Source organism: Corvus hawaiiensis, chromosome Z (genome assembly GCF_020740725.1).
Source record: "Corvus hawaiiensis isolate bCorHaw1 chromosome Z, bCorHaw1.pri.cur, whole genome shotgun sequence".
In the NCBI taxonomy this organism is placed as follows: Eukaryota; Metazoa; Chordata; class Aves; order Passeriformes; family Corvidae; genus Corvus; species Corvus hawaiiensis.
In genome coordinates, this window is record NC_063255.1 from 69,320,911 (window position 1) to 69,345,978 (window position 25,068).

A 25,068-nucleotide genomic window follows, 5' to 3' on the forward strand; every position below is an offset into this window, starting at 1 on the left:
AGTGAATATTGCTTGTGGGACTTCCTGCACCGACACTGATCTTCACTCTCAGTCTTTGTGTGTGGAGTACAGGCAGCTTCTCACTGTTGCTGCAAAGTGTTCACGGCTCGTGCTCTGGGAGGAGAGTAAAGAGGAGGGATGCAGTGATCTCTGGATGATCATCGGGCCTGTTGCAACCTGTTCTGAAACAAGCAATTTCATATGCTCTCCCCTGTCCTCAGTTCTCATAAGACACTGTCTTCTGCAATAAAGTGAATGCGTGAGCGTCACTATTTTTATTTTTCCCTTCTAGCGGGGGAAAGGGCCCTGTTTCCACGGAGGCTTCCCAGCCATGCCGGCGACGGGGGCAGGGGGGCGGTTCTGTGCCTCCCCTCCGGCGGCTCGGGCCGCTGCCTGCGGGGGGATCGCCCTCCCCGCACCCCACGCCTCCGGTTATTGATGGTGGCGGCCGCCGCCCGCCCCGCGCCTCCCGCCGCGCCCGCCCGCTCCCCCTCTCTCCCCGGCACTGCCGCAGAGGCTTCACCGCAACGCGAAGCCCACACAGCCGCTCCGGTCCGCCCCTCCTCTGGTCTGTCACGCTCGGCGGCTCCTCCGGGAGGCTCCTCGCTCCCTCCCGCAGCCTCACGCCGCGAGCAGGAGGCAGCGGGAGCGGAGGGAGCTGCCGCGGCTCTCCGCCGCCTGCCCCCCGGTAAGTGATGCTCCGGGCACTCGGGCTGCCGCGACTGCTCTAGAGCAACTTTTCCTCTTTTTTTTTTGCATGCTTGACTTCAACTTCTTCGCGGGACTTACAGGGGTCTTGCTCGCCGGAGAAGGGGCAGAGCTCTGTGGAGCAGGTCGGGCGCTGAGACGGGAGAGCGGGGTTCCCTCTCATCTCCGCGGTGAGCGTGAGCAGTCTGTGCTCGGCTGCTGCTCACTCCAGCTCTATCCAGATCTCGGTCTTTGCACAGAGAGAGCAGGTTACACAGATCCGCGGAGGTGCCATAGTCTAATCTTTGCTTTAGAATCTGATATTAAGGCTGGAACTTTTTGCACGCTAGGGGAGCAAAAACCAGGGGTGTCGAGGATCGCAGACTCCAGATATTTGAGGAGAACAAGTTTGCAGGTGCCCTAGCAGTAAGGATGGCGAGGAAAACCAAAGGTGCAGAACGGTTGTCAATTCCAGTTCCTCAGGGAACCGAGACTTTCTAAGATCTGTTAAGGAGGGAACAGGCGGCGTTTCAGACCTTGCAACAGAAGGGGGGGGGGGGGGGGGGGGGAATAGAAGAAAGAAAATAACCAGTTTAAGTGGTTTTGAAAACACTGTTGCTTTTCTCACTATCGATTTTCTTCAAGGATTTTCACTCACATTGACGATGTTGAGAGAATAGTTTAGCATTCGTGACCCATAAGGGGCAGGGAGGGATTTCCTTCTCTGCAGCTTCAGGAAAGGAGTTCTCCAAAACACACTAAGTCCTGCTTTGCAAGGGGCTTTGGGAATTTAGGTCCCGAGATGGTTCCGACGTATGTGGGGAGGGGAGAATGGAGAAGTCACAGTGAGGAAAAGTATAGTCCAAGTGCTAGGGTTAGGAAGAGCCATGGGATGGTGAGGCTTTTTGAGGCAACACCCCCCTAATTTAAAGAGGACTGCAGGGCAGAAGAACCTGAGGAATTCAAAGAGGCATAGGAGCTGGTCTGGCAGTCCTGAGTGGAAGCAGGACACTCCAGGGACTGGAAGGCTGGGTGACATGTGGGTAATTGAACGTGTAGGTCACTAATTAGACTTAGGAGCCTAATCCTGCAAAACACTGTGGGTGCAGTGTGAGTAGGGGGCGAGGGTGGGAGCTGAGTCATCCTGGCTGGGGCGGCCGCGGCACATCTGTACAGAAAGGAGGGGCTGAGGAGAGAAGGGAAAGATGAGGAAGAAGCATGTAAAGAAAGATAGGCGGGGAGAAAGGAGATTGTCTCATCGAAAGACGCTGATATCACCTAGGCTGCTCTGTGATTGATAGTATCCTGGTCTCCTTTCCATGAAGGGTTAGGATGCTGCTGAGTGTATCTCTGATGGAGGGGGGGATGGATTGCAGAGGTTAGTACAACACAAGCGAAACCTACTCAGACAAACACACTTGGTACTGCTGGTACTTGGGCTGCATTGCACTGCAGTGCAGGGAGCTAACAGCAACTTCTGCCTTAAGAGAGAGAGGGAGCTGCTGAACGCATCTGTAAAGGTGGCACAAACTGTGCCAAAAATGACTGCTTCTCAAGGAATTGCAGATAGAACTAGAAGTAGAGCTGTAAGGAGATACTGGGAGGATTCTCCTGATGAATTCACAACAAGCCACAAAGGGTTTCAGGAAAAAAAACCCCAACATACAAACCAAATGAAGGTCTCTGATTGGATTAATTGTAAATAGTATATTTCTGTTGGAAGTTGTTTTCCTCCAAGTTCTCTAAGTGAAAGTATTGTGTTTTCGCTGCTCCACATATCCTCTCAAATTGAAGTTTTAAACTTTTTTTCATGGATTGAGGTCTCTGTGAGATGAAAACTACAGTTTTACTGTCTTGTGAAATGTTCATAGTTTTCCCTGTAACTAAGCACTTATTCAGTATTTTCCTGGAGAACAAAGCAGCATGGTAAACCAGACCCCATTCCTTCCCTTTCACCTAGGCATTCTCTGCAATTTCCCTGAATGATAGATTACAGTTTTGGTGGTGGTTTTTTTTTTTTAATCTGTTTCCTTAATGTGGAAGCAAGAAGTATTGCTTTTCTGTATTCCAAAGAAATGCAGAATTTGATAAATAGTCACAGTAAGTTCCAAGTGGACTTTTACTTCTATTAGGAGGAAAGCTTTGCATAGGCCAAACACAGAAAACCAGTCTGTCAATTAAAATTATTGATTCACGCCAAGCCTCCAAACATCTTGAAACAATACTTGGGGAAAAAGAAAAAACAATCATCTGTTTAATGTCTGTATTTCTAAAGCTGTATTCCTATGGCGTTTCAATAAAGATGACCCTGACTATCAGTGATACTGACTAGACAGAGAGTTTCTCTGATGGCAATTTGATGTTAAATTATGTGTCATTGCTTTTGGGAAAAATAGATTTGAATTTCACCAAATGAAATCAAACAAAATGTTTTCTGATTATATATTTGAGAAATCTAATTTATTTTCAATAATAATAAAGCAAAGGTGTTAGGTTTTTTTCTTGGTTCTGAGAAATATGCAAGAAAGATGTTTGCAACAAAGGAAAATAATGTGAAGAAATGTTATGTTTACAAAACATGGTGTTACCTCAGGTGACGATGTGAAATCTGTAATTGAATTTATATGTGCTTGAGAATGTAAGATTGTGTAAGTTACTTGCACTAATGGCAGATTTCAAATTAGCTTTTTGAAGTGTGTGTTCCAAAGCACAGATGATGAAAGTTTACCCACAGTGGTCCTGATTATTCTGTTAAATCAGTGTGAATTGATTTTCAGTGGGAATTAGAATGAATCCAGCTATATAATTATCTAAGTTTTTTGGTTAGTTGTCTTTTTCTTTTCTTTTTCTTTTTCTTTTTCTTTTTCTTTTTCTTTTTCTTTTTCTTTTTCTTTTTCGGTTTGTTTGTTTGCTTGTTTGTTTTTGGGTTATTTTTCTTGCATGAAAGTAGTATTAATAAAGACATTTCACATTCTTAGTATTATAAAAGTTGTTTCAGCATCACAGGCAGATCACTCAGGCTGTATATTGCTGTGAATCTTTGCAACCCATATGCACCACAGGATGCATATCAATGCATGTTTAAACAAAAGCTCATCAATTAGATTAAATGTTTTTGCAAACCTGTGATAGGGAACCCACAGCTGCTGTCACTGCTTTCTTATGATGTAGTGCATAACATTTTCCTATTAAAACAGAATGGAGTCCTTTTTAAAATTACTCAGAGGACTAGATTTACAGCTTGTCTTCTTTTAAGTGTTTGTAAACAATATAATGGAAAAAAATGTTAAAAGCGTGCTCAAAGTATTGACATTGTGAAGAAAAAGGTAGTTAAATTTTTCTTTTAACTTGGCAAAGTGTTTCAGATTTAAATTAAATTTAATATATTCTCTGATATCTATGTTGCAAAACATGGTGGGCCTTTTTTCTCCATAAAACAGTGGTTGATAACCTAACACCTTTAATTAATCTTTGAGTTTGTGTATTGCTACACAGTTCTTCTAGAGACATTCTAAGCATACACAATATATATTCTTGTGTAAATACATACATTGCATGCCAGTGATCTATTAGTCAGGTTTGTTTACAAACTACCATGTTTATGGGAGCAAGAGATAAATAAGTGTGCACGAAATATAATCAAATGTAAATTTCTTTAGCATGATGATTATTGAAGCGTCTGTCCTCTTGCTAAAAAAAAAACCAAAACAAACAGAGGGAGTAAAGCAACATCGAGCACATCCCTTCCTTCTCTGTGGTTCCAACTCTCAGTCATTTTCCTACCCAGAGAGGCTAATCAAAGTTTAAATGTTGCATACACAACAAACAAATTGCCTAAAGGTGTAATACAGTGTAATTCATGTAATACTATTAAGATACCGTTAACATCCTGTCATTTTTAAGACTGAATTCTTACCTCTGTTCATCTGTATTTCTGCTGACCGACTGCTGACAGTAAAGGCTTGCTGTGCATCAACAAAACATCAGAGACTTTCATGATTCGGTGGGGGTTCCATCCAAATATTTCTAATTGAACTAAAGATGCACCATATTAAAAATACAAATGACACCTAGCACATAATTTAGCTGCTTCAGCACTCAAGGCATATAGCTTTGTCTTGATCTGGGACTCATAAAAACATGGTGTTGCTGCAGCTTCATGTTTCCTTGCCAGCCGCAAGATTTTTTTTTTTCCTTAAGACAAAGCAGCATTCCTGTAGCTGGCTCTCTCTTTCACTGCAGATTATTTCTGTGGTCATGGCTGTGTGGGCCTAGCTATGTGCTTTTTTCTAGAGCGGAAACATGTGTCTCACAAACACATCTTGATTGTTGATGGAAAAACCATGTTAAAATGAATATGGTTGGTAGCAGCATTAAAGCATTCTGCAGGATTTTTTCCACTTTAATGATCATATGAGGGTCTGTGTAGGAAAAAGGTTTGTGAAATGCATTATGGAAAATAATTAAATAATTAAATTAATTTAATTAACTACTTAAATCACTATTTTATGATTTAACCAAGGTAACTGTGGAATGGAGAGATGACTTTACTCATAGCACGTCATAGGGCCTCCATGTCTTTAAGTGACACCATCTTCATTCCAGATAGAGCTGGAGGATAAACTTTGCTTTCTGTAAGCATAGCAGTGCTTATCCCACGAAGGCGCCTTTGCAAAATGTATTCTACCACCCCCACCTCCTTTAACCATAGAGGGTTTTGCTTTTATTTGGGAATCATAGCCATTGCTTCAGCCTTACAAAAAGTGGTTCCCTGTACTGTTCCTAAGGCTGAGAAATTAATGACTTCTTGGACCAGAACTGTCCATGAGCCAGCAGAGTGTCCTGGTGGCCAAGGAGGCCAATGGTATCCTGGGGGGCATTAGGAAGGGCATTGCCAGCAGGTCATGGAAAGTGAACCTGCTCCTTTACTCAGCCCTAGCGAGGTCTCCCCAGGAGTGCTGTGTCCAGTTCTGGACTCCTCAGGACAAGAGAGACATGGAGCTCCTGGAGTGAGTTCAGTGGAGGGTGACAAAGGTGATGAGGGGACCTGGAGCATCTCTCTTATGAAGAAAGGCTGAGTGAGTTAGGCCTGTCCAGTCTTGAGAAGACACAAGTGAGAGGGAACTGATTGATGTATGGAAATATTTGAAGGGAGGACCATATCTGAATATTTGAATATTTGAATATTTGAATATTTGAAGAGGATGGACCAGGCTCTTTTCAGTGGTGCCAGGCAATAGGACAGGAGGTAATGGGCAGAAACTGATGCATAGGAAGTTCCACCTGCACATGAGGAAGAAATTCTTTACTGAGCATGTGACCGTGCACTGGAACAGATTGCCCAGAGAGGTTGTGGAGTCTCCCTCACTGGAGATATTCCAGAACCATCTGGATGCAGTCCTGTGCCATGTGTTCTGGGATGGCCTGGTGTAAGTAGGGAGGTTGGACAAGGTGACCCACTGTGGTCCCTCCCAATCTGACCCATTCCTGTGATTCTGTGATTTCATTCTATGTAAACATATGTATGCTTAATATATTAACTGCATATGTCTATTAATAGAGTTATACATAGCCTTACCTGTATGATTTTTTTTTTAAGCTAGACTCATAGGTGTATTTCATGTTTTCCACTCAGGCTCATTTTGTTTTAATATTCACCTGGAATGCAGTAGGTGAAGGTACCAAATGTTACCATTTGACATGTCTCGTTCTCCTATTTTTTGTTTAAGTCTTTAGCTGTGCAGTTTCTGTTGGCTTTTTCTTTTGGGCAATATTCTCAGTGTCTAGACATCACTTCTTGTGAGCAGAACTCAGGGACTCTCTTCATGACTAGCTGGTGGACAGTCTGCCACTGACACTGCATTCACTTATCCTTTTAACTCTTTCTCAGTGTGTGAGCAGTGCCTTACTTTCAAATAACTCAATTGTTATTTCCTTCATTAAATACATCAAATTCTGGAAATAGATAGCGTATCAGATGAAAATGCCCCTAGTGATACAAGACATATAACTAACAAATTTCTTACTGTGCCTGGAAATTTTGTAAGGGTGATCTGTTAAGAGGAGAAAAAAAAGAAAGGAGTACCAAGGCTCATGGGAGTCTCTGCTATGCAGATGTCATCTGCTCTTTCCCTTGGTATGCCATCTCATCACTGGCTGCAGTATACTGCAGACATAAGGAAGATGTTTAAAATAGCTAGTTTCTGTGGTAGTTTAGTACACCAGTACGATGCTCTGAATGAACTACAAGCATACTTGAGATTATCCTACAGTGTGGATCATTATGCCGATAGATTGTCTTCATTCAAAGCTAATTAATTTAAAACTTACAGGAAGGTTTCTGCACAACACTGTTGCAGTGCAAAAGAGTCATTGAATAATGTACATTTGAAGGTACTCTCAAAATTGTTTCATCCAGTCCACTTCTAAAACCAGGTACAAATTTTATAGTGAGATTGGGTTGCTCAGGGCCTTTCCCAGCCAATGTTTGAATATCTCCGGGGATGGGGACCTCAAGGCTTCTCTGTGCAACCATTCCCATGCTTCACTGGGCTCATTATGAAGACTTTCTTCCTTATAATTGGGTATTGGTAAGAGGGGCAAAATTGGACATACTTACCTAACCGTATCTTGACAAACAGAGGGGAATGTTGCCTCAAGTAAAACTCTTGCTAATGCATTCCAGGATGTGGTTATCCTTCATTACCACAGCGTACACTGTATAGCTGCCTAAATTAAAATGGGGTCAGTTGCCCAAAGACTGATTTTGGTACAGAGGACCTGATTTTTCTTGGAGAAAACATCTTTCATTATCTCTTAGAAAGATGTTACTCTGCGTGATTTTTCAAGTGTGGTATTCCATGAAAAATATTTTGAGACATGGCTGCCTATAAACAGGAGAGAACTGTCCCACTGAGCTATCAAGTATTATGTAATGGTTCAAGTGTCAGTTGACAAAGAGATGCTCCACAAGTGGCTTCTCCTCAGCTGTGAGAGCAGGGACACCTACTGCATGTCCACATACAAGGACTAGTTTAGATACTAGTAAATCTCACTGTAATTCAAATGAGGTTAATGCAATTGCATTCAATGGGAATTTGGCTTAGAATCTGTCAATAGGGAGGTTTGTTGGAGAGAAAGGGCTATAAAAGTAATTGATTTTTTTTTCTCTCTGATTATTTTCTCTCTGATTTTAAATAGTCCTAGCTACATTGATAAATAAACAAGCATTTGACTAGAAAATCTGTGACCTTCTAAGATTCCAAGTATTCAGTGACACCTAAAACTTCTATTAAGATAGAACCTATATGGTCAGCCTTGGAAGATATAATCATGTTTATTAGCATAGAAAATTTCAGGTGGATGTGTTTGTCAGTACCATAAATTTAAAAAATCACATCCATTTTGTGGGTGTATACCTACCTTATAAAACTTTATAAAGGTTATAAAGATTATACTTTTAACTTCATCTTTAAAGAGAAAAAATGTATTTTCTGTATGTACCTTTTAATCCTTTTGTAGACACTAGATTTGCCTGCTGAGGAGATGATCCCTATGGGCAACAGCAAGTATACACTTACAAGTTCATTCTTTGCTGTTCTAAATTAACAAATGGGTTCCTAAGTTTAACACATTTGATAGGGTTTCCCAAGTTGGGTGGGCCAAGACTGTTGCAGCAAAAATTCAGCCCACTTGTTGAGAAAAGTTAAGAGCCTTTTATGTTAGTCTTTGATAATTTTTTTTGTCCATTCAGCTAGAATACTAATTCCTTTCCTTGAAATGAACTGAAAAGGAAAAAAAGAAAAAACCAACGTGGACATGAAGAAGTGAGGATGCCTTTCCTAAAAAACATGAAAAGGTGATATAAGTGTTAGACCCTATTTGGAAACAACTAGCAGTGGTTTGCTTAAAAGGATTAAAATTTATTCAACTTTTGTTTCCTCAAATTAAATTCCATATTCACTTCACATCTGAACTTGAGGGAGAATCTAAGTCATTATTTATTGCAATAGTAAAGGTCTAAAAGTTTTACTTAGTACATGATCTTAAGTATCTGAGCCATCTTCTGTTCCATAAATGCACTCCTTAAACTTTGAATATCTAAACAGATATATTTAGTCCCATATTTATAAGAATTCTTACTAGAAGACATATTCCAGTTGAATGTAGTAGGTACCTGTATTAAAGAAATAATAAAGGGATAAGTCCTTGTACGCCTTGAACAACCAATCACAAACTCCCAAAGGTTAAAAGATAATGCCATCAGGGTGTTTCGGTGTCTTTGCTCAGAAAAACTAGAAGGCAGGGAAGGAATAAAAACCTCTAGCCAATTGGCCAAACACATTTTAAGACAAGGATGTTTAGAAAACAGGTGTCAATTGGATAAAAGTAGCTGTTATTGAAGACAATTATTTATTAGGTCCTATACTGGACAGAGCAAAGCTTGCTCCTTAAGGATTTTAGCAGCTAAAATCCAAATTAACCAAACATTAATATCCCATATGGTATTTGCTGGAGCTGTGGCTTGGCTACCCACTGTCTGTCCATGACCATGTCTGTTCATGAAGCTAATAGCTGTCCAACATGTGGCACTACTCATTGGTAGTCTGGAAGCAACCATAATGCTTTAGTCCTGGACACCTTACCTCCTGAAGGCAGTTTTGTGAGGAGTGCTGCTTGTTTTGTACTAACTTTCTTTGTAGAAACAAGGAAACTCCTGGAAATCCTCTTTCAGTTCACATTTGTTAAATTTTTTTATTTAATTTAATTGTTTAATTAATTAATTAAATTTAATTTAATTGTTAATTAATAAAAAATAAATGGTTAAATTGTTAAATGGCTAAAAAAAGGTGCTTTTTTCTGATATAAAATAGCATTACAGTGCTGATTATGAATCTGGAACAACCAATTGCAAGAACTAAAAATTGCTCTGAGACATCTTTTGACTGAAATGACTCAGCAACAATTCAAGGGTAACCCATTCAGGGTGATTTTCTTTGCTATATAAAATTCATTGTTTGGCCTACCAGTTGCTTTAGAAAATATTAGTGGAGTTCTATTTGTGAAAATTCAGAAAATGTCTTTCAGAACCCCAGCTGGGATTGAAATTCATTACCTGTGAGTAATGGTTATTTCTCATACCTAGCTCACCCTTTTGCTTAGGAAGATGACTGAATTGTCTACTGTATGTTGTTTTTGCTCCACATAGCATGAAAAACTTTAAATGTTACTTACCGTTTTCCTCCTCATTTTAAATGTTTCAGTTCAATTTCGGCTACAGTTTCATTGGAGAAAACTACCAGAAGTCACAAAATTTATTTCAGTTCTTTTATTTTCTGTCTTTAGCAAATGTTTATCATTCATGTGGTCATGCAGAACAGCATAGAAGATTCCTAGCTGTAACCAGCTGTGCAAAATGATTAAGTAGAATGACACACTACTGCCATTCTACCTACTCTCAGTAGATGGGGAAACTGTTTCTTTCTAGGAAATAAGTAATTTCTCAGAAGAACAAATTTTCACTGGAGAAATTACCTGTGAATTTCTGTATTATAGTAACAAATGAGTATGATGACTGTCTGCTCTGTAGTCCAAAGGAAGAAAACATGTTTTCCAGTATTTGGGAAACTATTGCAAACCAACTTCTTTCGATATATGGACTACCTCTAAAGTAGGTTTTGCTCATATAAATCAGTAAAGATTCATTTTATTGTGTATACTTGCTGAAATATGAGGAACTCAAGGGTATGACCTGAAATGTGGTAACATCCCACTTGGTTTTTTAGGGGATGTTATGGTAGGGATAGGAATAAAATGTTTCCTGAATCTTACAGACTTCCAATATGCTTGCTTCAGGTACAGTGTTTCAGAATAGAATGACTATAGATGCCACCCCGTGAAGAAAGACCCTGACAGACCCCCTATCTGGCAGGTGACTGGGGCACATGAAGCATAAGGACAGGCTGTGAACTTGCTCAGCTGGTAAGAGAAGGCCAAAGGAAGAGAGGGAAACCTAATTGCTGTCTTTCATCATCTAATGAGTGATTATTAAGAAGATGGAGTCAGGAAACAGAACGGAAATTTCAATAAGATAGAAGGAAGAAATTCTTCCTTCACTCTGTGGGTGGTAAAGTAGTGAGTGGGTGCACAGGAATGCTGTGACACCTCTGTCCTTGAGATGATCAAAATTTGCCTGGACATGGCTCTGGGCAACCTGATTAATTTTGAGGCTAGTCTTTCTTTCAGCAGGAGGCTGGAGTAGGTCTCCAGAAGTCCATTCACACCTTCATTATTCTATTATTCTACATATATACGAGACTACTGATATAAAAACCATGTACAACTTAAAATTAATAAATCTCCCTCCTCTGTGAGACCTTCTACTCTCATCAGAATAGTATCTGGCCAAGATGAGCATTTATTTTTACAATTGTGTACAAATTCAGAATATGTACACCTAGAAGGGAAGAATTTATGATTTGAGAAGGAATTTGATTACTAAAAGCAAAATACTCTGCCCTGTTAATCTGTATTCTGTAAAATTTCTCTTATTTGGCTGGAAATACTGGCATGGACTGAGATGCAAAATCCAGGTAACAACCTTTATCAAAAAATGGATATAGCTGAAAAATTATGTTACTTGTTCTATTGTTTAAAGGCCAAATTTTAAAACTGCAGAATAATTTAGTTCTCTATTTATGGAGATGATGTAGTATCAGCTCATAGCTGGCCATTATTTAGCTTGTTAGCTAGTTTTCTCTTCCTAGGGAACTGTACTTAGGAGTACACAGAAAGAATTTGAGTAGAAGTTACTGGACTTCATAGTAAAGTAAGTTACTCTAAGGTGGAAATTATATGTTGAATAAATCTCCCCACATGGGCTCAGAAAACATGAAGCCTTTAGTGTTTTGGGGATTTTTACCAGCCAAAGTTTCTTTGTGCTAGTGGTGAGATAGAAAGTTTACCTGCATTATCCAAGTTCTGACAGCCATAGTTAATTTTTTCCTTCTCTTAGAAGTACATGAGGATTTTTGCATCCTGTGCTGAAAAGTTTTTCCTGATTGTAGTGGCATAAGAGCTTTGGCATATTTTCTTCAATGTTTTCTAATATGATTAATCTTAAAAGTAATGCAGTCATGTGCACTATTTAATTAAAAAAATAATAATTTTACTAGTTCTGTGGCCAATGTTGTACAGAAGCAGACTGTGGGAATTCAAAACACAGAAATGTCATTTCTAAAAAAACATCCAGTGAAGGTTGTTGCCCATATATGTACACATGTATATTTATATGCACATATATATGTAATTTATATAATCTGATTTATTACTATGGGGTTGTTTATATGAATTATTTACTCAAGGGCATAGGTTCTTGTAGAATAAGACCACTTGGTTTATAAAGTAGAAATGTTGTGGCAAGAAAGTTTTGACAGAGAAAGTCTTTGCCAGGACATGGGTAGGAAATGGAGCTGAATTATCAATGAAAACTTTTTCAGTCAAATCTTAATGATTCTTGATTAAATATAATGTATTTTAGGTCCATTTTATTTGTGGTTACTGGGTAAAAAATATTTTTTCCTGGGTGGGAAAAATTGTTTTATATTGTCCTTTTTATACATGAAAAAAATGGAATCCATTATGTATATCTGTATTTTAATATCTAGGAATAGGATTGAGCTGCAGGTTCCAATACACTGCCTTCCTTCACTTCTATGACTGGGAAAATAAACTACTGTGGGCTTAAGTATTCTTTCATTGGTTGAACTTCACGCTAGTAATTTTTAAAAAATTATTGCTTTTGTTAGAATACTAAAATCAATTTTATTTAATATTTTAAAATAGTAGAAGAAGTAGTAATTCTGTGATGTCTTCTGTCTTTGATATTTTAATAATGAGGATTTTTAATTAGGAAGCTATTTTTAATCAATAAAATTTCCTAAGAAAGTGTATGGCATAGCTGGAATAGAGTTGATAAAAAAGGAACAATTAATGTACTTCTAAGGGCTTTGTGAACATGTAGAGGTCTTTTAAAAAATACAGGTAAGTGTTAAAAATATCATTAAGAAAACCTGCTACCTGCTGGTCTAGCAGTGCTACAAGAGCATAGAATGCAAGGGTTATGTGTCGCTGCGTGTGTGAACCACTGAAAGCTGTAGAGAGGCCAGGAGAACACATGCAGTGGACAGCAAATTTGTGTTAAATTAAATGTGCAATTTTGGGTTAAATTAAAAACTGCCTTTCGTTCATGGGGAGGTCCCTTGCTCTAGGGGTGCAAGCACTGAACATTGTATCAACTATACAATCTACAAAACTGTTTTCAGTGAAAGCTGATGCAAAGTTATTAAAAAAATTAAGAACTTAATATGATGTATATCCTGAGGCCACCACAACGTGATACTTTCTAAAAGGTGATTGTAAACTATAATCAATAACTAATTGGTTTACAAAGCAAGAATTTATCTCCTAAAATTGCTTCGCTTATTAAATTAAAAAGTTACGACATCCGAGACTTTTCCTTTTTTTTTCCCTAGAAAAAGAAAATTATTTTTAGACCATGGCTGCTATGGTATACTGGGCCTTAATTTGGACTTAATTCGCTGTTTATTTTGCCTGTTTTGGACATATACCTCTACACACGAGTGGGTTGTTTCTTCTTGCGCTCTCTTCAGATTTGCCGGCCACAGACTACGCAAGACACCTGCTTGGAGTGTAACACCAATTTCTTTCATTAGTCAGCTGGCACGGATGGCATGCAGATAATTTTCTGTCTTTGAACCAAAAATATTGTCTGATTTGAGTCATCCAGGCCCCCCACTGTGGGTGGATAAAGAGGGTCTTACTGTTTCTTTTGAATTTAAAAAAAAAGTGATCATTGTAGGCCAATTCTGAAAAGGAGAAAGAAGGAAATTCTTACAAATGCCTATTAGTAAAGTAGAACATTGCCTCTTGGGGAATGTATGGTTTTTAGGAATTGAACCAGTGAAGGTAGGCTTTTAAAACATGGAAATGATATGAAAAATTAAATACACTCTTTCTTAATGTTTTGATTTATCAAGTTATACTGAACCTTGGGGGTTAGGAGAAACCATTAATATGACTGTGTATCTCCTCCATGTAGTTTACATTGCTGTAATAAACTCCTTCTAGCAGGAAGACATACAATAAGAGGGAGGTATTTTTTCATTATTAAGCAACTATTACTGATTTTGACTTTTTTTTCCCCCCATGTTTTTATTCCAGTTCCTTGTAATGAAAACCCTTTTAATGTGAATCAAGAAATTCACAAATCTGGTCTCAACAGCTGGCAGAGATAGTATGTTTTGTCCTCTTCAGAACTCTGAGATTAACAGTTTTTTTGGTGTACTCCATACCAAAGACTCAACCAATTTAAGACTTTTGACACCACCTGCTCCAGAAATTGTCTAATGACTCCTATTCTGCACTTTATATATGAGAGAAGGTGTTGCTTTGATAACATATCTAATATGCTACTTGAATGGCAGCACAGGAAATCAAACCCACAGCCCCTGAGTGCAACAATGCCACAGAAATTCTGTTGCTTTAGCCTTTGTCCTTTCAAGGGTTTCTTTCAATGACATTTTTCTTCTCGAGTATTCAGTCATGATATAAAAAATGCTGAAGTGCTATAAATTCATAATCTCAGTCAATGCTGAAAGTTATGCAGAATTTTGGATTTTTGCTCATGTGTTTTTAGCATGCACTCCTAGCAAACTACTGAAGATAATTATTCTACAAAAGGTGATACCTGTTCATTGCAAGTCCCTCTGGCTTCAGTGTGAGCATTCTAATTAATTCTAATCCAGTCTGAACTGTTCATCTGTAACGTTCCTTGCAAACACCCTTTTCAGACTTGAAGGGTGTGCTGCTGCTCGATGTAGGAGAACAAAAAAAATGAGACCACAGAGAGGTAACAGAGGCTTGATGCTAAGAAGTGCAGCTCAGTGGCTGAAATGCAGTGTGTTCCCCTTGCCTGGCCAGAAAGGAGAACTGAGAATGTCTCTTTGTAGACTACACTCGCTACATATGTCAAAAAATGGGGTTTCTAACTAGCCATTCTGATAACAGCTGTAGTCAGAGATGGTTAATGAAAAATACTGCCATGTTTTCCCATGGGTGTCTTTGGCTATTCCTGCTTGTCTTCCAAGTTTTAGTTTTGGTCCCAAGAGGCTTTATAATTTTGAGTATGTTCTGTATGCGTAAAGCTGTTTTCAAATTTCAGGCGTCTAGAGACACCTTCAAAATTTCTAGTAGAGGGACAGACCTTTAGGTAGAGAATTTTAGCCAGCTGACAGTAGCTTCACCATCTGCTTCTAGTGAAGTTTCATGGTCCTAAGGATAGTCTGCAAATCAGGAATATGACCTTGTCGTCTGTGAGGATGCTGAGTGTCCCAACAGACTTTGTTTGCCCTGTGAGTCTCATCAGGACTGCTCACAAGCTCACAAGCACTTCCTGCCTCCTGGTTCAGGACCTCTAGTTAAAATCAGGCTTCAGCCTTCATAAGAGTTGCCAGGGAATAGGAACCATGATACTCCTCCAGGAGAGAAGAGAGGACAGGAGATGAGGGGGACCACAGTGTGGGCAGGGCTGTGCTTTCACAGATGGGACATTGTCCTGACGCAGAGTATGGTGACAGAAATAGTTTTTATCAACAGTCTGGCGCTCATCAGACAAGGTAGGGCAGTGTTACATCCATAATCAGTCAGGGAAATCCAGTCTGAGATTCAGGAACAGCAGGGGATAGGAGACAGGTACCCTATAGCGAAGCTCAGGCAGACTTGGGGTGGCCAGGTCTGAGCTTAAGAGGGAACTTAAGCCCATGGCAGAGGATCTGGGTGTCTGGAAGGGGTACTGGGTGAGGCTGGGCAGGTGATTTAGGCCTATTGAGGCGCTTGGAGTCCTGACAGCCAATTAAAACTCTACAAGAGAAGAAGGCCAGTCAGTTTCAAAGCAGAGAACTCCGGGAAGATGGTAAACTTCATGGTTGGGTGTCAAATATTTTAAGAACCAGACTAAGAATTAGGCTAAGAATAAGATGGATTCTCAGTGAATAACAGAATTGTTCATGTCTATAAGGCATAAATGTTGCCAGGTGCCATTCTGCTTTAAAATAAAATAAAAATTTTTGATATGACACAATTTATTTCTGACAGGTTTCAGTTCACCACACCTTTTTGTTGTGCAAATTCAAACACAGGGAACTGAACATGTTTTCAAACTGGCAAGTAGGTTGTTTTCAAAATAAGATGCAGAAAGCTTACTGAAATTGGAAAAAAAAATTCACCAGCTCTTCTATATTCATTTTGCTGCCTTTATTCTCTGCTTTTAATGGCAGAGCACTGTGTTTATTCATTTGTGCCATCCATCTCTACATACTCTACCCAAGGGAAGAAAGCCACACTGAGGTAGTGCTCAGACTGCATAATGTACTCTGAGATACAGATAAATCCCATTTTGTTAGAAGTGTAAGTTACTGGATCTGAAAAGCTTGGAACTGCTGCATTTTCAATAAAGACTTTTCATCTGTCCACTATTTTAGTCTCTTTTCATGGTTCCTTCTCACCTGTGTTATCAAGTCCACAAAATAAAAGCTTATGGAGTTAAGTGAACCAAGTAGTGGTGTAAAATATAAGCTGCTAAAATATTATATTTGTGATTTAATGGGAGCCATACACCTGCAGGCACTTTTATTCATTTACTTCAAGTTTTCTTACACCTGCTGGAAAACTGCGTGTGCTAAGGCACATATGCCCTGTGCAACCTGAAATAATAGTGTGATTCAGGTTAAAAAACTGAAGATGGGTAGACAGCATATGATGCAGTTTGAACCTGGCTAAAATATGAGTTTATGGTAAGCATTACAAAGTCTGTTTTTCCCAGTGTGGAATAAAATGAGCTAAACAATTTGTACAATTGCAAGTCAGTGCATCTTTAAATAAAATGCGGCTGGGTTTTTAGAAGCAGCTTTTGTATTTAGGGAGGATAGAGCAGTCATGATTTCCTTTCTTACCTAGTTAAGGCCTGGTAGACAATGAGTCAGTCTTCATTGTGAAAAAGTAATTTCCACCTGAAACTGTTGCATTTCCCCACAGGGAGAGGTAAAATTTTATGAGTGTGCAGAATCCCTTTTTTTAGTGCAGCAGAACTAGCACTTTACTTGAGTATCAGGTTCCATAATCTTTAATAGCTTGGGTGTATCTAAAGACGAGCAATACATTACTGTGATCACAGCCCTCCAGTAAAAACACTGCATGTGGCATGGTGCAGAAAACAGTACTAGGAGAACTCTAAAGAAACAGGATGAATTAGAAAAGATTGGTGTACATGATTTGTAATACACACAGTACAGTTTTTTTAAGTCAAATAATTTAGACTGTATCCCGTTCTTTAAGAGTAACAGAGAAAATCTAAGGTGGATGTAAAACCAAATCACTTTACAAGAAGAAATCTAGGAATCTTGGTTGTTCTTGTACAGAAATGAAAACCATGTAGGATTGCAGGCTACTTTCAAAGCACAGTAATCTGTTCATTAACTTCCTTCTTTTATGTGACATCCAAGATGTTTGAAGAGAGATCATAAACTTTTAATTACTTCAGAACGAAAAATTATAAAACTATGCAAAGCTTTTTATTTCACTTTCTACTTAAACTCGTAGGACTTTTTTGCTATTTATATATCTTATAAATATTTAAATGTATTTTGAAAACACTGAAAATACCTTTTGCCTACGTACCTCTTACCTGCATATTATCAGGCTGTTTTTCCTACAGCCCTCTATGGATGTTTTTTCTGTCATTCTTGATTATAGCTGACTTCCCATATTGATGAATTTCCACGTCACAGAATCTGAAAGTCATTGTTACTTCTTATGTGCAAGTATAATCCTTATCAACTTTGCTATGGCCTCATTCTGTGTCATGATCTGCTCCTGACACATACAGCTTTTACTTTTCCAGTTACACAGCTTTCTATTTTGAGTCTGGATTTTTCCAAGTTGTTTTCTCTCAGAAGTAGTAAGTTTATGGAAAAACACTGCTCAAAGAGCAATGTGTTGAAATTACCAAATACTAATTTAAAACCATATTTTTATACCTGCCCATGTCAAGTTCAGCAAGTGATCTAATTTTTCTGTGTTTAAATTGCCTCTATTTCAAAGCAGGAAAAAGAAAATTATTAAATAGTCTGCCTGTGTAGTTTATCTAAGGAGCTCATCTTAAAGGAAATTCTTGCACCTTTGAACATTAATAGTCTAAAGCAGTTGTTACATATTTCCTATATACCCTAATTAATTTGCAACAAGAAACATAAATGCTATCTGTGATCTAATTTTACTTTTCAAAACAGAGCAAAAATAGCAGGAATAGTGGCAAATTTTTTTGCATTTCAAACTAACTAGAGATCAAACATTTTGAACTAGAGCAAAATCATAAAAATGTTGGCATTTTTATAGCAGGTGACAAGGATGTGACAAAAATCTGATACATGTTTCAGATCTGTGCAGCTCTGACATCTTTGCCCAGCGCTTCTCCAAAATGAAATTTGTATGAAAACAGAAGACTGTTTTCTTTTCTCATATGGGCGATTGTTGCTTAACCAGTTCTAGCTAACTAAATAGGGACCTAAATAGTCACCTGTCTCCCACAGTCTGCTGAGGTGTCCTTTACTCTTTCTCTAGTTTACCAGACTGGATTCTAAACCTTTTTAGTTATTCTGTGAAAGATATATTTGCACACTGACACTTTCAGCACTTGATGCTTAATTTTCATTTATAAAAATAGAGCTCTTCATTTAATGTGGGAAAATTGACCTTTTTTTTAATGTGTCAGAACGATAGAGTAATTTGGGTGGATAAGTAATTTGGAGGTTATCAAGTCTCAGATCTGGATTTAAAAAGTTCAGAGTCTTGTACAGTTAGGTTTTGAACACCCCGAATGCTGAGAATCCTGGTGTTCCTCTGTGTAGCTGTGTAGTCTGGAGATTTACCATGAAGAATTTCTTCCTTAGACCTGTCTGGAATTTCCCTTGCTGCAAGTTGCAGCTTTTTCTCTTTTCTTTTGTCCTTTACCTCTGAAAAGAACGTCTCCTCATTGTCTTTTTAATCCCTCATTAGATAGTGGGAGATGGTGAATAGATTTCTCCTTAAGATTTCTCCTCTGAAGACTGGGCAAAAAAAGGCTTACTCTCCTTGTGCATCATGCATCCCAGACCTCTAACCACTCCAGTTATCCTCTCCAGATTGTGATGGTGGTGAGGTGCATGAACTTGGATGTGGTAGTCAGTGTGGCCACACAGAGGGGAAATATTCCCCTCAACCAGTGGGCAGCATTCCTCCTAAAGTGACCCAGCTGTCATGGTGGAATGTGTTTGGCCTGTTATTCACCTGAATCCTTATGTCCATATGTGCAGAGTTAAGGAAGTGACCTAAACCTAAACTACGTAAATATTAATTTAATTCAGAGAATACATTCCCCATCTTAAATTTCCATTTTGGTGTATTTATTTTGATGGATTTATGAGATATGGCAATAATATACCTCTTTATTAAAACAGTTACCAGAGAATGCTTTGTTTCTTCATTTCCTTCATTGCTTCCTAGCACTAGGGGAATAACAAGGTCCAAATAAAAGTCCACATGGCACTGTGGTGGTATGGCCCTCTATGAATGCCAGGTGGTCACCAAGCTGCTGTATCACTTTCCTCCTCAGGTGGATGGGGGAGAGAATATGTAATGAAAATCTCACGTGTTGAGATAAGGACAGGGAGACATGACTCCAGGCAGCTACTGGAGTTCTATCACAGACAAAATAGACTTGACTTGAGGATATTACTTTATTGCAAATAAAATCAGATTACAAAAAAGAGAAATTAAAATAAATAGTAAACCACTCCCTTTCACCCCACCCTTCTTCACAGACTCAACTTCACTCCCAGTTTTATCTGCCTCTTTCCTCATTGCAGGGGAATAGGAACTGGGACTTTCAGTCAGTGCTGTCTCTGCCATTCCTTCCTTCTCAGGGGGAGGGCTCCTTACACTCTTCCCCTGATGCAGTGTGGGGTTCCTCCCTCGGGAGACAGTTCTCCATGAATGTCCTTAACATGAGTCCTTCCCACAGGCTGCAATCCTTCACAAACCGCTCCAGCACAAGTTCCCTGTGGGGTCACAAATCCTGCTGTAAATCTGCTACAGCATGGGCTCCTTTATCCATGGGGCCACAGGTCCTGCCAGAAGACTACTCCAGCTTAGGTTCTCTCCATGCAATTACAATCCTTCAGTGGCATCCACCTGCTCCAGTGTGGGCTTCTAAATGGGCTGCAGATGGATCTCTGCTTCTTCATGGGCTGCAGGGGCACAGCTGCTTCATCATGGTCTTCACCACGGGCCCCGGGCGGATATCAGCTCCAATGCCTGGACCACCTCCTGCCCCTCCTTCTCCTCTGACCTTGGTGTCTGCAGAGCTGTTCCCTCACAGGTTCTCACTCTGCTGTTCTCCAGCTGCAGTTACACAGTTTTCTTTTTTCACCCTTCTTAAATCCATTATCCCAGAGGTGCTAGCACTATTACTGATGGTCTCGGTTTGGCCAGCAGCAGATCCATCTTCCAGCCAGCTGGCACTGTTGGACATGGGAGAAGCTGCTGGAAGCTTCTCACAGAAGTCAACCCTGTAGCCATCCTGCTATGAAAAACTTGCCACACAAAACCAATACACCCCCCCCACATACAAGTATTTATTTTTTGAAGGAACTTGTGATTTTCTTCTACCCAGAGTTAGTTTTTTCTTATGATTTGTTACTAAGTTGGGAGGAGATACAGCTGGGACAGCTGACCCCAGAAGACCACATAGCATCTTGCTCAGTATAAAAACGGGGGGGAAGAAGAAGGAGTGGAGAGAACATTTGGAGTTGATGGCATTTGTCTTCCTCAGTAATTGTTACTGGTAATGGGACCCGGCTCTCTTTGAGATGTCTGAACACCTGCCTGCCCATGGAAGAAGTGAATTAATTCCTTGTTTTGTTTTGCTTGTGTTGTGACCTTTTCGTTCCTCATTAAATTGTCTTTATCTCAGCACACAAGTTCTCCAGCTTTTACTCTTCTGATTCTCTTCCCAACCCTGCCAGCGGGGGAGTGAGTGAGCAGCTGTGTGGGGCTTGGCTGCTGGCTGGGGCTAAACTACAATGGTGTGGTATGGGGAACAAGCAGGAGGAATTAGAGGTCTGTGCAGTCTCAGGGCTTTGATCTTACTGTGTGAAAGGAAGCATGGTGGGACAGCTCACATGACTGGAATGTTGTCACAAAGGGCTACATGCTGCTTAGGAAGGACAGACTAGAGAGACAATGGTGGAGTTGTCCTTGAAACGTGTGGAATGTATCAAGCTCTGGGAGGAATGGCCAACACCCCGGTGTGCTCTGCAGCCCTTCAGAAGGATGTTGACAGGATGGAGAGATGGGCAGAGAAGAACCTTCTGAAATTCAGCAAAGGCAAATGCCAGGTCCTGCACCTGGGGAGGAACAAGCCCAGGCACCAGCACAGGCTGGGGCTGACCTGCTGGGGGGCAGCTCTGCAGAGAAGGACCTGCGGGTCCTGGTGGACACAAGCTGTCCATGAGCCAGCAGAGTGTCCTGGTGGCCAAGGAGGCCAATGGTATCCTGGGGGGCATTAGGAAGGGCATTGCCAGCAGGTCATGGAAGGTGAACCTGCTCCTTTACTCAGCCCTAGCGAGGTCTCCCCAGGAGTGCTGTGTCCAGTTCTGGACTCCTCAGGACAAGAGAGACATGGAGCTCCTGGAGTGAGTTCAGTGGAGGGTGACAAAGGTGATGAGGGGACTGGATCTTATAAGATGCTCCAAGTGAGGTTCCACTTACTAATGGAACAGGGCCTCTTCAGCGTGGAGAGGACTGAGAGGGGATCTTACCAGTGTGTATCAGTTTATGAATGGGCAGTACCAAGAGGATGGACCAGGCTCTTCTCAGCAGTGCCACACAGTAGGACAAGAGGCAATGGGCAGACACTAATGCACAGGAAATTCCACCTGAATATAAGAAAACACTTTACTGTGTGGGTGACGGAGCACTGGAACAGATTGCCCAGGGAGGCTGTGGAATCTCCCTCACTGGAGATACTCCAGAACCATCTGGATGCAATTGTGATGCATCCCATGTACTCTGGGGTTGCCCAGCTTAAGCAGGGAGGTTGGACAAGGTGACCCACTGTGGTCCCTCCCAATCTGACCCATTCCTATGGTTCTGTGATTTCATTTCATGTAAACATAGGTATGCCTAATATATTAACTATGTATGTCTATTAATAGAGTTATACATAGCCTTACCTGTATAACTTTTATTTTTTTTAAGCTAGACTCATAGGTGTACTTCTTGTTTTCCATTCAGGCTCATTTTGTTTTAATTTTCACCTGAAATTACTCTGTTTTCCCCCTCACTTTTTAGGTCAAACTGATGTATGCTCAGTTTCTTCTCAGATTCCATAGTTGAAGCAGTCCCTCACCAGCAAAACTTATGATGTTATTCTTGATTTTAGTATTTATCTATTTTCACAACATATTTGGATAAGGATTTTTTCTCAGGGTCAATGAGGAAATAGGCTTTCAGTCATAAAAAGTATTACATATAGTTTGTCTGTTTGCTCAAGAAAGACAACCTTACCCTGAAAGAGGAGTGGGTCAACATGACTGCTTGGGATTCTCAGATCTAGCATCAGTCTGGTGTCAAGCCTGTGAAACAGGAAAATAAAATTGAAGTACCAAATTCAGCAACCAGCATCCTGAAAATGTAGCAAAGAAAATGAGAACTGAGGAATTCTTAAAAAGGATTTTTTCCCCCCAACTTTTCATATCCTGTTACAAACAATAAAATGCAACAGATGTTAAAGATAAAGAAAAAATAATATGTGCTTTGAGTGAATGGCGAAGTGACTGGAAGGGAGCATGGATGAAAAAACAGGATGTTGACGTACCTTTTAACATTACGCTAAGCAACCACTACTGTCTTACCTGGGTTTATTGACCACAGCAGCTGATTCCCCATGAGGAGGCCAACACAGACTGGCATCAGATAAAGACAAAATTGGCAGAACTGAGAATAGTCTTGAGACTCTCATTCTGCAGGCGCAGGGATGGTGTGCCCCAGCAGAAAGTCAGCAGAATGAAAAGCTGACTGTTTTCAGAAAATTTTTCCCAGTGGGATCTGAAACTGTGACCCTGTATTTACTCCTAAAATATAAAGAATGCTTGCATCTTTTATTTCGGGAAGAAAAGAAAGACACGTAATTCCAGCCTGTAATACAGTTTACCCTACAAGATGCCCTTCAACCTTCCCGAATTTTCCCTAAGCTCCAGTGTTATTCTGTGGCATCTGTCAGTCTAGTATTTGTACAGTTGCTGTTTCAAAGTACCCGCACATCACAGATTTGTGCAAAGCAATTTCAGAAATGGCTGCTTTAGTGGTTGAAGCTTGTCCTGTTGCATTTGCAGATTTTATTCCCTGGAGACATTCCACAGTGCATTATTTTCTTATTTTACTTCCAGGGTAGGACTCCTTGGCTATTGTTCTTAGAACTTCAGTCTTGATGCATTTAAATTATGGTTTTTTATATACCTATCCCCTGGTTTCTCTCTTCTTCTTTTGAGTGGAAATTTTTTCTGCCTTCTTTTGATCTCAAATGATTCATAATTGCTGGTGGGCCTTTACTTTCAGAGAAGACGTCTGCTTTCTGAACAGCAACAAACACGACAATGGAAGATATTAGACAGAAATTGTTAGTTGGTGTGCTTTTGGTAGAGGGTTTTTTTTGATTGCTAACATTGAGCAATGAAAACTTGCTTGCTGAACAGCTTTGTTCTGTTCCTTCATTATTGAAATGCAGGATGATGCTTTCCACTGTGATTCTGACAACTGAAAAGTACAAAGTACATAGGAAGCACATATCCTGATGATGAAAGTGAATTTTCAGGAGAAGTAGGTATGAGAAGAGAGATAGCCCTTGGCTTTATGGTTGTTTTTTTTTTTTCCTACTTTTAAGGCAGCCTTAAAAGTGCATATATATGTTTAAATATGTTTGTTTAAAAATAAATTTTTAAAAATAATGAAATTTCAACTTTCCTAAGATTTGGGTAGTCATTCAGGTAATGTGGGTACAGTGTGAAATCTCATTAACTTTTACTGATGAGACTTAGTTTACGTCATCCAGACTGGATTGTGGTCTGATTTTTGTCAAGTCTTGTTGAACAAATTTATGTGTTCAACTTGTGTTAGCCACCACTCAACACAGATCCTGGAAATGCTCTTTTAAGAAGTCCACAGGAAACATAGTCAAGTATTCAAAGAACAAATTAAAACCACACTGTTGGAAGGACAGTTAGATGATCCTAGTTTGTCTTTAATGAGATTTTTTGTGTGTGTGTGTTTGCCAGGTAAAAACATGTAGAAACTTGAAGTAGCCAAATAGTGATCAGATTGATTGCAAAACTGATAAAAGCAATCAAAACTCTGGTATTTAATGTACAGTAAGGCAAAACAACTAACAAGCATCAGATTTTAAAAAAACAAAAACAAAACTAAAACCAACAGATTAATAAAGTTTTCTTTGTATGTGCTATTCTCTGTGAACAGTTTACTGTGCGAAAGACAGCAAGACATCTCAAAGCATGTCCTGTGCTTTGTTCAATCACCTTTTCCTAGAAAAGTAAGCTTTTGATTTAAAAAAAATGAAGGAAGGGACCACTCCATAGTAGAGTCTTTACAGTTTTGTTGCTACAATTTAATTAGTAGATATGGCTATCAGTTTCATAACACTGTCTAGCCTGTTAGGGGTGCATTGAACTAAGTCTAATTCTAAGGAATTAGATATTGTTATTACAACAAGAGAGTGGATAACATCTTCCCTTGCTGTCAGTATTAAAGCTTTTTTGTAGGTCAAAAGAAAGCTTAATAAGAGAGGGTGGAGCATAGATGAATCTTCAGTCCAGTCTGTGACCTTAGGTGGAACTGTGGATCAAAGGGGTTTGGAAGACTGAGTATATCTAGTAAGAATGAGATTAATTAGGCATGACCATGTCAATGTTAAAGGAATGGTGCTCATAAATGGCATCACCCTTCTTCAGGATATTCTTTTAAAGGTATTTAGAGCATAGAAGTAATGCATGGAGGACTAATAAAGTGGAAGTACAAAGTGAAGGATGGTCCACCTCCTAACTTTGCACCTACAATTTCCCACTCTGCCTCCCTTGGCGAATTTATTTTTATAATATTATTGAATTTTTATCACAGATTATTCAGTTAATATTTCCCAATTTTCAATGGACAGAGTTTATAGCTTTTGTCTTAGATGTGTATTTAGTCTGATTT

The 25,068-nt window shown here is 39.6% G+C and overlaps 1 protein-coding gene across 1 annotated transcript in view; it reads left to right on the plus strand.

The window, feature by feature from the left end:
- Window positions 1-322: 322 nt before the first annotated feature.
- SV2C (synaptic vesicle glycoprotein 2C) overlaps window positions 323-25,068 on the plus strand; it is a 117,077-nt gene continuing 92,331 nt past the window's right edge. Inside the window, exon 1 of the mRNA XM_048291363.1 lies at window positions 323-688. The gene's annotated coding sequence lies outside the window, so the exon portion shown is untranslated. The remainder of the gene's footprint in view (window positions 689-25,068) is intronic.